Source organism: Stenella coeruleoalba, assembly GCF_951394435.1.
Source record: "Stenella coeruleoalba genome assembly, chromosome: 15".
Lineage (NCBI taxonomy): Eukaryota > Metazoa > Chordata > Mammalia > Artiodactyla > Delphinidae > Stenella > Stenella coeruleoalba.
In genome coordinates, this window is record NC_137161.1 from 65,418,423 (window position 1) to 65,435,884 (window position 17,462).

The following is a 17,462-nucleotide window of genomic DNA, read 5'->3' on the forward strand; positions in this document are numbered from 1 at the left end:
CTCTGCTGGAGACCACCTGCAGCAGGAGCTGTTCACGCTCCACGGCTGAGACTGTGGAGCCCCGGCTGACTCCCGCACGCACTGGCCATGTGCACATTTGTATTCAGCATGAGGCAAAGGCCTTTATTTTTATTATAAATTTCTTTATTTTATATTTATTTTTGGCTGCGTTGGGTCTTTGTGGCTGCACGCAGGCTTTTCTCTAGTTGCGGCAAGCAGGGGCTACTCTTCTATGCAGTGTGCAGGCTTCTCCCTGCGGTGGCTTCTCTTGTTGTGGAGCACGGGCTCTAGGCGCGCGGGCTTCAGTAGTTGTGGCACGCGGGCTCAGCAGTCGTGGTGCGCGGGCTTAGTTGCTCTGCACCATGTGGGATCTTCCCGGACCAGGGCTCGAGCCCGTGTCCCCTGCATTGGCAGGTGGATTCTTAGCCACTGCACCACCAGGGAAGTCCCTAGCCTTTAGTTTTAGAAGAAAACGTTCCAGAGAAAAATACGTATAAAGAATCCGTGCTGACCGGGGCTGTGGTGAACAGGATATGCATGTCATTCAACCACAGACATCTGTTTCGCCCCTTCCAGCGTGTTAAACAGGAACCTGTTTTAGTGTCTTGTGGCTGCTGCAACAACAAAGTGTGACAAACTAGGTGGCTTAACACGGCAGGCATTTATTCTCTCACAGTTCCGGAGGTGAGCAATCCAAAATCGAGGTGTCGGTAGCGCCATGCTTCTGCTGAAGGGAAGAGTCTGTCCATGCTTCTTCCAGCTTCTGGTGGCCCCAGGTGTTCCTTGTCTGGAGGCAGCATCACTCCCATCTCTGTCTCCGTCCTTGAATGGGCTTCTTCCCCACGTGCCATTGGATTTAGGGCTCACCCTAATCCAGGATGGCCCTGTGCTAACTAATTACATCTACAAAGACCATATTTCCAAATAAGATCATATTCTGAGCTTCTGAGTGGACGTGAATTTTTGAGGGACGCATTCAACTTACTACAGAACCCACTGAATAGGAGCTCATTTGATCTTCACTGTAATCCTGGGATGCAGATAGAGGGGATTGTTTTTATCCTTATTTTACTATTGAGGACACTGAGGCTCAGAGACCCTTGGCGGCTTGCCTTAGCCACTGAACCCATTCATTCATTGATTCATTGATTCAACTGAAAATAAATGTGCTAGGGGCCAGGGACTATCCTAGGTGCTGGGGACACAGCAGCCAGCAAGACAGACAAAACTTCCTGTCCTGTTAGAACGAACCTTCTAGTTGGGGAGACACAATTGGCAAGACCTGTGGTCGAAGGCACTGAAGCACATAACCCCTTTGATGGGATGAGCGCTACAGGGAAATATAGAGCACAGGGCTGTGGGGCGGTGAGAGACGACACCTGTGAGTGGAGGCTTGGAGGGGTGAGAGAGGGAGTGTGTCGTATCTGGGGAAGAGCATGCCCGGCAGGGAACCGCCCTTTGCACTTCCCAGTGTGCCATATCGCCCTCTCTCTCCTCCTGGCCTTGTTGCACTTTGCCACCCCTAAGGGCCAACGGTGCCTTCCTCTTCCCCTTTTGAATCTCAGCCCTTCAGCAGATGGCGGACTTCTTGCAAGCCCCTGGAGGTGGCCTGCAGTGGATCCTAGTGACCACAGGGTGGCAGTGCTTCCCGCAGATATGGCTCCTCACCCAGCTCTGGGGGGGTCGAGGTGTAAGTGGTTAATGCAGGTCTGTTTCTCTTTGTCCTTGAAAGGACAGCAACTTTGGGCTCCAAAGAGCAGGCTTCTTTGTGTTTTATGACTCTTTGTGTCTCCACCTTCTGAAGGTGAGGGTGAGGAATGTGGGGTCAGGGTGTGAGAGGAGAGTGGGACTCTCCCTGGGGGCTGTTGAGATGACCACAGATGTAGGGTTTGGGGTGAGATGAGGAATTTGGGGCTTAGAGAAGGGAAGTCAGTGACCCAAGTTCACACAACTTACTGATGCCAGAACTGCATCTTCTGATCCCTGGACCAGTTGTCCACTGTGTCACTCCCCCTGCTTCCCCAGGCCTGGGGTGCAGAATTGGGTCAGCGCTGAGGGGTAGGCGGTAGACTGGGGAGAGGAGTGCAATGAGCACTGGATGGAGAGTCCAGAGATGTGAGCTTCACACCCAGCTCATGAGATGTGGAAATCAGAAAGGTGGTCCATCTCTGCTGCTGGGATAGACTGTAGGACTAAGCTTTCTTATCTGCAGAATGGGTCTAAAAAATTGGGTGGTACCTGTGTGTAGAGACCAAATGTGGGCAAGTCTTTGGGGTGAGACCTTTATTCTGACCCATCAATACCTGTGGTGGGAGAACTTTTAAAACGACTCCAACTTTAGGGAATCAGGTACACCTGGTTTCAGAGCCCACCTGGGAGGTGTACGCCTTTAACCTCTCTGAGCCTCAGTTCTCTCCTCTGTAAAATGGGTCTAATAATATCATGGATTAAATGAGATAATCCAGGTAAAGAACCCAGCCCAGTGCTTGACATTATAAGTGTTCACTCCATATTAATACTGGGATGGAGTGGGGAGGGGAGGGGAGATAAGATCAGAATGGAGGTGGGGGTGCTCAGAAACATAGTCAGGTTAAAAGCTTGAGAACACCTAGTCATTTCCCTGGGTGGCAAGGGAAGGCTGAGAGTCCAGGCTTTAGACTCGAAGTAAATATAAAATAATAGCCACAGCAGCTACTGTTTCTTAAGTACACATGTAGTTTCATTTGTTTCTTACCGTCATGCAAGAGGTGGGCACTGTTGTTAAACCTGTTTTACAGCAGTGGTGACTGAGGCCCAGAGAGGTCAGTAACTTGCCTAAGGTCACACACCCGATAAATAACAGAGCCTGGACTTCCGGCTGTCAAGCCATTGGGCTCAGCCACGGGGCTATAACATATTCCGTTACCCTAATCTGTACTCTTGAGATGATGAAATCTACAGGGACCCATTTTGTGATGCAGGTTTCAACCCTCAGGACAGTCTCCAGTTCTTCTAAAAAAACAAAGTGAGAATTATAGCCTAGCTTCAGGAGAGAAGGGAGCCAACTTTTAAAAAAACAATTACCCTTTAAAAATATTATATATTTTCACCTCTTTCTTATGATGCTTTTCACAGTTGTATACAGTACGTTATGTGTAGTATATGCATTGCCTGGCTTCGGCGGCCATCAACATTTGCCATCTTGTTTCATCTGTCCCCACAGCCAAAATTCAAATGTTTTTCTCAAGGGGGATTTCTCAAGATTTATCTTAAAAGAAAATCTTGTCAATCCCATCCCGTCCCCCCCCCCCACTTTATTGTGATGTAATTGACATACAACATTGTGTAAGTATAGGGTGTATAATGTAACGATTTGATATATGTATATATCGAAAAATTATTACCACAATAAGGTTAGTTAACACATCCGTCACTTCACATATTTACAGTTTTTTTTTTTTTTTTTTTTGTGGCGAGAACTTTAAAAATCTACTTTCTTAGCAACTTTCAAATGTACAGTACAGGATTGTATAGTCACAATGCTATATGTTACAGCCCCAGCACTTATTCATCTTATAACTGGAAGTCTTTTTTTTTTTTTTTTTTTTGCGGTACGCGGGCCTCTCACTGTTGTGGCCTCTCCCATTGCGGAGCACAGGCTCCAGACGCACAGGCTCAGCGGCCATGGCTCATGGGCCCAGCCGCTCTGCGGCATGTGAGATCTTCCCGGACCGGGGCACGAACCCGTGTCCCCTGCATCGGCAGGCGGACTCTCAACCACTGCGCCACCAGGGAAGCCCCGGAAGTCATTTTTGTTTGTTTGTTTTTGCTGGGAGTATTTAAAGTAAAATCTGAGGCATCATATCATTTTATGGCCTGGATCTTTTATATTTGTTTTATTCACCCATGCTGGCCTGTTGGGTCTACCTCTATTAGTAAAGATGTGTTCCATTGCAAGTCAGAGAATGTTCAAGCAATAGAGCTTAAACAATAAAGGCATTTGATTTGTGTGATGGGATGTCTGGAAGCAGGCAGTTAGAGGGTCGGGGAATTGACTCAATGACTGTTAGGCGCTAAGGTGATATCTCTGTGAAGTTTCAGTCTTTACCTCATGGCCCCAAGATGGCTGCCAAAGTTCCAAGCATCATGTCCTCACACAATAGCATTCAAAACCCACAGGGTGGGAGGAAGGGACCAAGGGGGCTATCTCCTTGTTGGAACCTGTAGCTTTCCACAGGTATGGTACTGATCCCAGGGGGTATTTTTGAAAATGCATGGGGACATTGATGTTGTCACAACAACCAGAGGGTGCCAAAGGCATTTAGAGTGCGGGGACCAGAGATGTTACATATCTTGCAATGCATGGAGCAGTCCCCCTAGTGAAAAGTGTTCCTTCTAGACATTCATTATAATCATCTGAACTTAGAACCTAACTCCACTTTGCATATAAACACAACATGCTTTGAGGGTTTTAATGTTGACCAACTTTTCCAGGGATGCAGCTACAGACTGTAACAAAGAAAGACTGTACTTTGTTTTGCTGAGAACGTTAACAAGAGTTGCTCCCTCTCTATTTCAGGAGCTCACATCACTGGTGGCAACCAGCTCGGTGGTGTTTGAGGGACTCCCCACAGGCCCGTGCCTGTTGGTGTTTGTGGCCGTTGCTTTTATGGTGACTTTGAGTCGGGCTATAAGCATGTGTCTGCTTCATCCTGATGTCGTCCAGGTGGTGGTGTCTGGGCATTTATATATTGAAATGCCTATTATTTTTTATTATAGATATCCTTTAATTTCTTCTTTATATTACAACCAGGTCATTATTCTGATTTAACAAAAAAATTATGTGTGTAGGTATCCTTGAATTTCCCTTTGGGGGAGTAATGCGGGGATTACAAATATTTCTATTATAAAAAAGGAGCTATCGGGTCTGAAAGGTTGTGACCCCTTAGCTTGGAAGTTTCTCCTGGAGATGGGCCACCTTCCCTGAGTGCTTGGCCATCCCATCCTGCACAAGACTGGGGAGCTGTTGGCAAGGAAGAAGGGGGCAGATTTTGGGTAGGAGACTGTTGTCTGTCCCCCACTGATTGTGGGGTCCAGGGTCTCAGCAAATATTCTGGGCCCCAGAGTGACTCAGAAAGACCAAAGCTTCTGACAATTGAGTATGAGTGGCACCTGGGGAGAGAGGTGTGCGTGTGTGCAGGGCAGGGGCGGGAGCTGGTGTTCAGGAAGTGTTATGGGTGGGCATACGTATAGGTGTACGTGGTGTATATAGGTATGTGTGCCGTGTATCTGTATATGTGGCATGTGTATGCATGTGTGGTAAGTATATGTGGTATATATAGGTATATGTAAGTGCGTATGGAGTACGTATATGTGTATGTGGTATGTGCCTGTATACGTGGTATGCATACGCATGTGTTGTGTGTATATGTATATGTGACATGTATAGACATGTGGCATGGACATGTATATGTGGTGTGATTATGCATATATGGTATATATGTGTATGTTGTGTGCATATGCACGTGTGGTATGTAAATGTATATATACGTGTGCTGTGTATATATATATTTTTATTTTATTATTTATTTATTTTAATTTTTTTATATTGAAATATAGTTGATTTACAATGTTGTATTAGTTTCAGGTGTACAGAAAAATGATTCAGTTATACATATACACATATCTGTTCTTTTTCAGATTTTTTTCCCATGTGGGTTATTACAGAATATTGAGTCAAGTTCCCTGTGCTCTACAGTAGGTCCTTGTTGATTATCTATTTTATATATATATTAGTGTGTATATGTTAATTCCAAACTCCTAATTTATCTCTCCCCCTCACCTTTCCCCTTTGGTAATCATAAGTTTGTTTTCTATGTCTGTGAGTCTATTTCTGTTTTGTAAATAAATTCATTTGTATCATTTTTTTAGATTCCACATATAAGTGATATCATATGATATTTGTCTTTCTCTGACTTACTTTATCTAGTAGATAATCTCTAGGTCCATCCATGTTGCTGCAAATGGCATTATTTCATTCTTTTTATGACTGAGTAATATTCCACTGTATATATGTACCACGTCTTCTTTATCCATTCATCTGTTGATGGACATTTAGGTTGTTTCCATGTCTTGGCTGTTGTAAATAGTGCTGCAGTGAACATTGGGGTGTGCGTATCTTTTCGAATTATGTTTTTCTCTGGATACGTGCCCAGGAGTGGGATTGCTGGATCATATGGCAACTCTATTTTTAGTTTTTTAAGGAACATCCATACTGTTCTCCATAGTGGCTGTATCAACTTACATTCCCGCCAACAGTTTAAGAGGGTTCTCTTTTGTCCATACCTTCTCCAGCATTTATTGTTTATAGACTTTTTGATAATGGCCATTCTGACTGGTGGGAGGTGATACCTCAGTGTAGTTTTATTTGCGTTTCTCTAATAATTAGTGATGTTGAGCATCTTTTCATGCATTTTTTGGCCATCTGTATGTCTTCTTTGGAGAAATGTCTATTTAGATCTTCTGCCCATTTTTTTGATTGGGTTGTTTGTTTTTTTGTTATTGAGTTGTATGAGCTGTTTGTATACTTTGGAAATTAAGCCCTTGTCAGTCACATCATTTGCAAATATTTTCTCCCATTCTGTAGGTTGTCTTTTCGTTTTGTTTATGGTTTCCTTTGCTGTTGAAAAGCTCTTAAGTTTAATTAGGTCCCCTTTGTTTATTTTTGTTTTTATTTTCATTACTCTAGGAGGTGGAGCCACATGTATATGTGGCATGCATATTCATGTATGGTATATATGTCTATGTTGTATGCATATGCACGTGTGGTGTGTATATGCATGCCTGGTATGTAAATGTATATATATGTGTGGTGTGTATATGTATATTTTAATATTCTCTGATTTAGGTTATTGTCTAAGTAAACAGGTGACAGAGGTAATGTTGGTTTGGATGTAAAAATAATTATTTAGTTAGAGAAGCTCTTCAGGGAAACTGTGTGCAGTGCTCTCAACAGCCTCTGTAACAGAACGATAAAGACCATGAGGCGAAAGCCTGGTGGTGGAGGTAGGGGTGGGTAGGGTGTCTGGTTCCCTACCTGGCATTTCTTTAAGCCAGTGTTGCCCTGACTTGCCTGAGGCTCAGAAGGGATGGGCTGAGGAGAGGATTTTGGATTTAATTCCAAGGGCTGTAGGAATCATTGGGAGACTGAGCAGGAGAGTAAAGGGGTGCTTGGTAAAAATGCACATTTCCAGGCCCTATTGCAGCCTCTGAGGATCAGAGGCTGGGTGGGGAGGTGTCTAGGAATGATACCCCCACCCAGTAATTCTTATCCTCATGCAAGTTAGGGGAGACCGTGCCTTGTAGTGGGGTGTCTTATGCTTGAGTGTGCTTCAGAATCTCCCAGATGGCTTATTGAACCACCGAGCGCTGGTCCCACCCCCAGAATTTCTGACTCAGTGGGTTGGGGAAGGACAGAGAGAGAATTTGCATTAAAAAAAATTATTTATTTATTTTTGGCTGCGTTGGGTCTTTGTTGCTGCACGCGGGCTTTCTCTAGTTGCAGTGAGCGGGGGCTACTCTTCGTTGTGGTGCGCGGGCTTCTCATTGCGGGGGCTTCTTTTGTTGCAGAGCATGGGCTCTAGGCATGCGGGCTTCAGTAGTTGTGGCTCTCGGGCTCTAGAGCACAGGCTCAGTAGTTGTGGTGCACGGACTTAGTTGCTCCATGGCATGTGGGATCTTCCTGGACCAGGGCTCGAACCTATGTCCGCTGCATTGGCAGGTGGATTCTTAACCACTGTGCCACGAGGAAAGCCCTACATTTTAAACAAATTCCCAGGGATGCTGGACCACACTGTGAGAAGCCCTGGCTCATGGCAGGGGTTCTCAGCCCTGGCTGCACATTGCAATTACTGGGAGCTTAAAAAAATCCCAATGTCCTGGCCATGCAAAAACCCCAATAATCAGAATCTCTGGGGGTAGGGTCTAGGCATGAAAAAAAAAAAAAAAAAGAAACCTAACCTTTTCCAGGTGATTTCAATGTGCAGCCAGGACTGAAAATCGTTATCCAAAAGTCTTAAACCCTGAGTTGGTTATCATAAAGGCAGCATCTTCAGTCTCCTTCCTGAATCAGAAACTCTGGGGCTGTGTCTTTGTGTAAACAAGCGTCCAGGTGCACTGAAATTTTGAGACACTTCCTGGGCCGCATGTTTGCTGCCATCCCCACAATTCAGTGTGCTGGGGGAAATGATGTGGGAATAACCCAGCTCATCTAAGAAGACAATTAACAATAACAGCTGCTATGCGCTGAGCCCCCAGTGCAAAACTGGAACATTCAAATTCAGCATCTCCTGGTTCCCAGGATAACCATGAAAAGGGTGGAAGTTATTAGCTCCACTTGACATGTGGGTAGACTGAGGCTCAGAGAAATGAAGCTCCACCTTGAGGCCACCGTCATAAGTGGCAGAGCCAGGATCCGACCCCAGATTTCTGAAGCTTTAAGGTCTGTGTCCTTTAAGGTCTGTGTCCTTGCCTTTTGCTTTGGGTCTTCTTTGGGCAGATGTTGGGTGGAAATTGAGGAGACTTGCAGGAGAAGAAATATTATTTTGTATCAGTGAAGCAAAATGCACGCGCGCCAGCCATCTTGCCGCCTCCTTCGGGAACCGGCTCGGTGGTATTAAAGGGGGAGCGGGCCTCACTCGGGGCAGTTGTGATTAACTTGCTGACTGCTGAGAATGCCATAAAGCATTGTTTAACGCAGCCTGTCTGTGATGCTGCTGTGGGTCTCAGGCCTGGGAGGAGCCGGCCCCAGGCTCTGGTGGTCAGCAGAAATGAAGGCCTATTGGCATGTCCAAATCATTGGCTCTGTTCAGGCACTTAGCGTTTCCCTGCCTGGCCTGACATCAACTCTAGAAGCTCGATTAGTGGGGACTGAGTGAAGGAAGATATTTAGGAAGTGAAGTGGAGTTTGGGTTTGTAGCCACATGAGATTCTCAGAACGTGGTCATTGAGACTTCAGGTCAGATAGCCTTGAGGTTAAATTCCTGCTCTGCCTCGTTCTCAAAAAAACTGAGATATAGGGCTTCCCTGGTGGCGCAGTGGTTGGAGGTCCGCCTGCCGATGCAGGGGACGTGGGTTTGTGCCCTGGTCCGGGAAGATCCCACATGCCGCGGAGCCACTGGGCCGGTGAGCCATGGCCGGTGAGCCTGTGCGTCCGGAGCCTGTGCTCCGCAACGGGAGAGGCCACAACAGTGAGAGGCCCACGTACCGCAAAAAAACAAAACAAAACAAAACTGAGATATAATTCACTTAGTATAAAATTCACCATATTAAAGTACACAATTCAGTGGGTTTTAGTAAATTCATAGAATTGTACATCCATGATAACTATCTATTCCAGAACATTTTTATCACCCCCAGAGAAACCCCATCACCCCATTGCAGCCCCTCCCCATTTCCTTCTATCCCCAGCCCTTGGCAACCACCAACCTGCTCTCTGTCTCGATGGGTTTACCGGTTCTGGACGTTTCATATCAATGGACTCATACAGTGTGTAGCCTCTGTGTCTGGCTTCTTTCAATGAGCATCATGTTTTCAAGGTTCATCCACGTTGCAGCCTGAATCAGTATCTCATTCATTTTTATGGCCGAATGAAATTCCATTGTGCGGATATATAACATTTTGTTTATCCCTAGGCCTGTGGATGGACATTTGGATATTTCCTACTTTTTGACTATTGTGAGTAGTGCTGCTGTGAACATTTCTGGGCACGTTTTTGTGTAGATATACGTCTTCATTTCTTTTGTGTGTATACCTAGGACTGAAATTGCTGGGTCATATGGCAAACCACGTATTTAACTTTTTTAGGAACTACCAGACTGTTTCCATAGCATCTACTCTGCTCATCTTTCTGCACCTCGGTCTCCTCCTCTGTTAAATGGGGATCATTAGAGTGCTAGCCTTATTCGGTTCTTGTGATGGTGGCGTAACCTAATGGAGGCCAATGCCCCAGCACCATCCCTGGCCCCATACCAATCACTTAATGCATGTTAACTCTAATTAGTATTTACCAACATGTTTACTTATTATGAAAGGAACGCGGCCCCCAAATATATACAACCCTCACCGAGAAGGGGGATAATAAAAATAGGCTTAGAAAGTCAAAGAGGATATAAGTGGCGATGGTTCCTCGAGTCTAAGCATGGTTTTATTAAAGTTCAGTGCAGTAAACATTTCTGCAGCAGGGGTGAGCTGATTCATTCTTAGAGCCTGAACAAGAGAGAGACTGTTGGGGCTCTAACCAAGCACACGGGGGTCTGTTAGCTCCCTGGGGTGGCATTTCCCACCCTGGCACCCTCATTTCTGGTTTGCTATTGAGGTGGGTAACCTGACGATTGGATAGATCTGTGGTTGGCTGGCATGGAGGGAAGCAGTCAAGAAAGAGGCAGGAAGAAATTCTGATGAGCTGTCTACTGTCCTAGGCAATAGTCACAATAGAAACAGCTATCTTTTTTTTTTTTTTTTTTTTTTTGCAGTACGCAGGGCTCTCACTGTTGTGGCCTCTCCCGTTGTGGAGCACAGGCTCCGGACGTGCAGGCTCAGCAGCCATGGCTCACGGACCCAGCTGCTCCACGGCATGTGGGACCGGGGCGCGAACCCATGTCCTCTGCATCGGCAGGCGGACTCTCAACACTGCACCACCAGGGAAGCCCTAAAATAGAAATTTAGTCTTTTATAATAGTTAGATATTTATTTTAAATCTAAAGTATGAGTTGAGAAAACAGTGATTATTAAATGATCATTACTAAAAATAATTTTGTCATTAATCACACACTATTTTACACCATGTAATTTTTTTACATTTAATAAAATGTCTAGGGATTGTTTCATTGATTTGACCTCTTCTTTCGTTTAAATGGTTGTCCAGCAGAGTAATCAACTCTAATTGATTTAACTGGTCTCCTATTGGGAAATTGGTTATTTCTGATCTTCAGACAACACTGAAAATGAATATCCTTGTACTTAAATCTTTTCACACATGTACAATTACATCAGATGGTTAGATTCCTGAGTGGAATTGATGACTCAAAGATTAAAAGCGCTTGTAATTTTCTAGATTCTGCCTGCTGGGGGCCCTACCAATTTGCCTTCTCACCAGCCTGCCGCTCCCAGATGACCTTATCAGTGTATTACCAAACTTTCGGATGGATTGTTTTATTAGATTTTCTTGTTATAAATGAAACAATCATCTTTTCATACATTTAAGAATCATTTGTATTTCCCTTTCTGTCAACTATCGGTTCATCTCCCCTGCCCTTTTTCTGTTGGATTGGATTATCGGTCTCTTCATTATCTATTTGTAGAAGCACTTTATAAACTAGAGGGATTAGCCCTTTGTCCATGAGTATCAAACTTCTGCTCTTTGCCAATCTGATAGGAGAAAAATACGATTGTATGGCGGGGTTCCTGTCTCTGGGTGAGGTTAGCATCTTGTGTCTGAAGTCCTTTGGCGTGTCCTTCTGTAAACTCTGCTCATGGTCTATACAGCAGTGGTTCTTAACTGGGGTTCTGCCTGAAACTCACCTGGTGGGACGTCTTTTAAATACTTGAATGCAGCCCCAGCCTTGGGGATTTTCGTGCCAAGTCAGGGCAATTCTAAAGAGCAGCCGAGCTGACACTAATGTGCTCCCTTATTTACGAATCCAGGCATCGATGATTCAGGGGCTCTTTTCTGCTCAGTATTGATGTGGAGTAAATATGCAGCAGTGGCAGGAAGGAGAGCTAGGCAGGGAGAGAGTCGATAACCCTCCTCCCTGTGGGGTCCAGTGGGGCTTTCAGATGACTCAGCTCAGGGCCTAATGCGGCTCAGTTCTCGTTGCCATGGTAGCTGGTCAATACGTGGGCACTTGGTTGGGAAGCAGCGCCCCTGTGTGCCTGCCCTGGGGTTCATGGTCTGATAGGATGTGTGATTGACAGACAGTGGGTCTTCGGAAAGATCTTGCAGGACAGACCCAGGAGGGGTAACCCCTAGGGTCAAAGGGACCATGGCTGAAAGCTGTGTGAAGGAAAAGTTCCCTCTACACTCTTCATCTCTTTCTCTTTGGGGTAATTTATTGCTTCCATCATTTTATTTTAGAAGAAGCACCCAGAAAAGGGAAGGTTTAGGAAACTTAAATTCCCAGTATTGCTATTCTGTCGTAAGAGGAAAGCTTGAAACAAAGAGTCTGCACAGAAAGGTTGAAGGAAATTAAGTTAGGGAGGACAAGATTAGAGAAGGGAATTTAGAAAGTAGAATTAGACCTATTCTGTATTACTTTGCACTGTTTGATTTAAAATTGCTTTAATATATTGAATAAAGACAGAGCAATATTTATAACAATACAATGAGTACAAATCTAATGTTATCATTACTGAGTGTACTCCCCAGTGGCACTCCTAGTACCTTACACCCAGGGTAGATTATTTTTTAATACCTCCCCCCTTTATACAACAAACTACTTTCAGTAAGGATTTTTTTTTTAAAGGGAACGCTATTTATTTATTTATTTTTGGGGGCTGTGTTGGGTCTTCGTTTCTGTGCGAGGGCTTTCTCTATTTGCAGCAAGCGGGGGCCACTCTTCATCGCAGTGTGCGGGCCTCTCACTGTTATGGCCTCTCTTGTTGTGGCTCCAGACGCGCAGGCTCAGTAGTTGTGGCTCACTGGCCTAGTTGCTCCGTGGCATGTGGGATCTTCCCAGACCAGGGCTTGAACCCGTGTCCCCTGCATTGGCAGGCAGATTCTCAACCACCGCGCCCCCAGGGAAGCCCGAGGATTATTTACTAATCAGTAAAATTATTATTTTCTTGATTCATACTTAGATTTAAAATAAACAATTTAAAAAGACGTATACATTTCTATTTTAAATATATTATTCAAATTCAAAAAAATACTTAATATATGTATTAAAAATTGGAACTACCAAAAATTTACACTTTGTAAATTCTTTTCAAAAAAATTTTTTTTCATTGTTTTAAATTTTAAACAGAAATTGAAAACTCCAGGTGGTCAGATAGAATGACAGAAGTGACAAAACTCAAGTTCTCTCTTTTCCTTTAGATCACTGTGTTATCATTGTTTATTTCCAATACACTATTTAAACACAAGAATATGTAATATCACAAAGATTAGAGATATGAAATGCACCCAAGACAAACCCAAACTAATTCAGACTATTACTAATTTACAACTGAAAATTAGTAGATGTTGCCGAATCTGCTGTATGTGTCAGTGGCTGGCTGCGTAACTTGTTCTCCAAATTAAGTTCCATGTAAAAATACATGCATCCCAGTGTACATAGCAGCACTATTTATAATAGCCGAGACATGGAAGCAACTTAAGTGCCCACCGAAAGATGAATGATTAAAGAAGATGTGGTATATCTATATATATATAGATAGATAGATATAGATAGATAGATATATAGAGTGAGCGATACTACTCGGCCATAAAAAAGAACGAAATAATGCCGTTTGCAGCAACATGGATGGACCTAGAGATTATCATACTAAGTAAAGTAAGTCAGAGAAAGACAAATATCATATGATATCACTTATATCTGGAATCTAAAAAATGATACAAATGAGCTTATTTACAAAACGGAAACAGGCTCACAGACATAGAAAACAAACTTATGGTTACCAAAGGGGAAAGGGGATAGGGGAAGAATAAATTAGGAGTTTGGGATTAGCAGACACAAACTACTATATATATAAACAACAAAGTCCTACTGTAGAGCACAGGGGATATCTTGTTATATCTTGTAATAAACCATAATGGAAAAGAATATGAAAAAGAATATGTATATGTATAACTGAATCACTTTGCTGTACACCAGAAACTAACACAACATTGTAAATCAATTATACTTCGATAAAAAATAAACAAATTAATTTCCATGTAGAACACAACATTTATTAAAGATCTATCCATCAGGGACCACTCAGGTGACACATACCATACCAGTAATTTGAATAGGGAAAATTTTATGAAAAATTATTAACTAGAAGACGAGATTAGCTACAAAGAGAGGTAAAGAAACTCTAAACAATATGGGAGTAGCAGATGTAGGAAGCATTTACTATTTCTAAGGCTGAGACAGAATACTCAAGTGTATTAATTTTCTATTGCTGAGTAACAAATTAGCACAAATTTAGCAGTTTAAAACAATACCTATTTAGCAGCTATGGAAAACAGTATGGTGGTTCTTCAAAAAATTAAACACAGAATTACCATATGATCCAGCAATTCTCCTTTTGGGTATATACCCCAAATAATTGAAAATAGAGACTTGAAGAGATATTTGTACACCTATGTTCATAGCAGCATTATTCACAGTAGCCAAAAGGTGAAAGCAACCCCAGTATCCATCAACAGATAAATGGCTAAACAAGATGTGGTATATCTATGCAATGGAATATTCTTCAGCCTTAAAAAGGAAGGCCATTGTATCTGACACATGATACGATATAAATCAACCTTGAAAATACGTTAAGTGAAATAAGTTAGTCACAGAAGAAAAAATACTCTATGGTCCCACTGATATGAGGTACCTAGTAGTCAGATTCATAGAGGCAGGAAGAATATTGGTTGCCAGAGGCGCATGAGGATTCACTATTTAATGGGTACCGAATTTCAGTTTGGGATGATGAGAAGAGTTTTGGAGGTGGACAGGGGAGATGGTTGTACACAATGTGAATTTACTTACTAACACTGAACTGTACAATTAAAAATGGTTACAATGGGGGGCTTCCCTGGTGGCGCAGTCGTTGAGAGTCCGCCTGCCAATGCAGGGGACACGGGTTCGAGCCCCGGTCCGCGAGGATCCCACATGCCGTGGTGCGACTGGGCCCGTGGGCCATGGCCACTGAGCTTGCGCGTCCAGAGCCTGTGCTCCGCAACGGGAGAGGCCACAGCGGTGGGAGGCCCGCGTACTGCAAAAAAATAAAAAATAAAAAAAATAAATAAATAAAAAAATAAAAATGGTTACAACGGTAAATTTTATCTTATGTATATTTTACACAATAAAGAATATTAAAAAAAAAACCACACCTATTTGTTAGCTCACAGTTCTGTAGGTTATCAGTTCTTTGCTCAGTGTATGACAAGACTGAATCAAGGTGTCAGCAGGACTGAGTTCTCATATGGAAGCTCATTCTTGTTGTTGGCAGAGTTCAGTTCCTTGTGGTTGTAGGACTGAAGTCTTTATTTCCTATTGGTTGTCAGCTGGGAGCCACCCTCAACTCCTAGCTGCCACTCACATTCCTTGCCAAGTGGCCTCATCTATCCTCAAGCCAGCAATGGAAGGTCAAATCCTTCTGTGCTTTGAATCTTTATTTTTTCCTGTCTCTGAATCTGTAGACCCAGACTTAAAGGGCTCACGTGATTAGGTCAGGCTCACCCAGATAATAGCCCTTTCTTCAAGTAAACTATCCCATAAAACATTATCTAACAACAGGATTAGAATTTATGATATGCTAAATCCTGAGGATTATACAGGGCAGGTACACAAGGGGAAGTCCTTAGAATTCTACCTACCGCACCAGGGAAAGAACAAGTTGGAAGATGCTGCGATTAGACCTTGTGGGAGAGGAGGAGCTGAGGTTCACTGCATAGTTCATTGAAGTACTTGCATGACAGGGCTGGTGGGCAGCAAACAATCAGTTGGGATGTTGGCAAAACTCACTAGGAAGCCTCTTGTTGGGGTGCTTGTGAAACTCCCTTGGAAGCCTCCTGCTGGAACCAGGGAAGAGAAGCCCCTTCCCTTTGCAGTGTCCCTCCAGCACCCTCTGCTAACAGCCAACGTTATGTCAGCTGGCAAAGGAGAAATGTTTGCAGGCCCAGCTTCAAAATCTCAAAGCAGGTGAGAGAAGAATGAATTTGGAGTTGAGAGACAGAAAAGTTGATACCTGGCACAAACTATAAGTAATAAAATATGAAAATTTGAAGTTTACACATATACATATATGTGTATGTATATACAATATCTATTTGTATTTGTATCTATGTCTATCTATCTAGTAATTGCAGCAATTTTTAGAACCTAAATCAACAAAAGCTTTTTTAGGGAAGAGTATTTTATCACTGACATTGTTTACAATCGCTGGAGCTTGGTGAAATTACAAAACAGACTGACTGAGTTTTAACTTGTTTTATTGTTTTAACGTTCTCGACAGCAGTGATCCCCATGCCACCTGCGCCCAGGGTGGGCTGCACTGTCCCTCCCTTATCTCCTTCTCTTCCCTCAGAAGTCACCTTTATTGTGAATGTTGTGTTTATCGTTCTGTTGCTTATTTTTTGGTTTTGCCTAATATGTTTGCAGCTGTAAATAATGTATTGCTTAGTCGTGCTGATTTCTGATTTTGTATCAATGGACTCAAACTGTGTGTATCTCTCCACAACTCGCTTTTCCACTTTACCCTGAAGCAAATTCACATTTGAGCACTGCTCTGATTTGAACTCCGCCTTTGGGGTTGTCCCCTCACCATTCCCTATCATTTGCTCTCTGAGTTATCCTTGATTTCCCCCTCAGTGAGGTGACACCTGTTGCTCTTACCTCTCCACCACCTCCTAATCTGGGAATATCTCCCCCTGATTTCCTTTGGGGAAACATTTCTCACTTACGTCCAATCCCAAGCAGAGAGAATTGTTGTTGTAAAGCCCTGAGAGGTAAAGAACTTGGCATGCTTTAAATCCAGGTACTGTGCTGTCCAACATGATAGCTACTAGCCACGTGTGGCTATTTAAGTTTAAATAGTGAAATTTAAATTCGTAATAGTTTAAATTTAAATTCATAATTCAAACTAGTGAAATTTTCTTTTTTTTTCTTTGCGGGACGCGGGCCTCTCACTGTTGTGGTCTCTCCCGTTGCGGAGCACAGGCTCCGGACGTGCGGGCTCAGCGGCCATGGCTCACCGGCCCAGCCGCTCCGCGGCATGCGGGATCTTCCCGGACTGGGGCACGAACCTGTGTCCCCTGCATCGGCAGGCGGACGCTCAACCACTGCGCCACTAGGGAAGCCCAAGAGGTATCTTTAATAGTAATGGGCTAACTATTTTGACATCAGCAGAAGACATCACTGCAGCTAACAGGAGTGGGAGTTAGATAAGCAGTGAGGTCACTGCATTTGACACTGTTTTGTCTGCCAGCATTATTTACTTGGGAGGACCTCTCTCCCTCTGCTTCCTTGCAAGTGGAGTTGTCATCATGGTGCCCCATTTGGGCCACTGGCTGGACCCATCATGGAATAGCTTTCTCCTGGATTCAGTGATTGGTCCAGAGGTGGTTGCACACCTCGGACAGTACCAATCCCAGTCCTTCCAGAAGATTTTATGTCTGGATGCTGCGTGAGATGGCATCATTTAGGTTCTTTCTCTACTAGTTATCCACTGCTGCAAATTACCCCAGAACACAGTGCTTAAATAACAATAATTTTTATTGTCTCTCACGG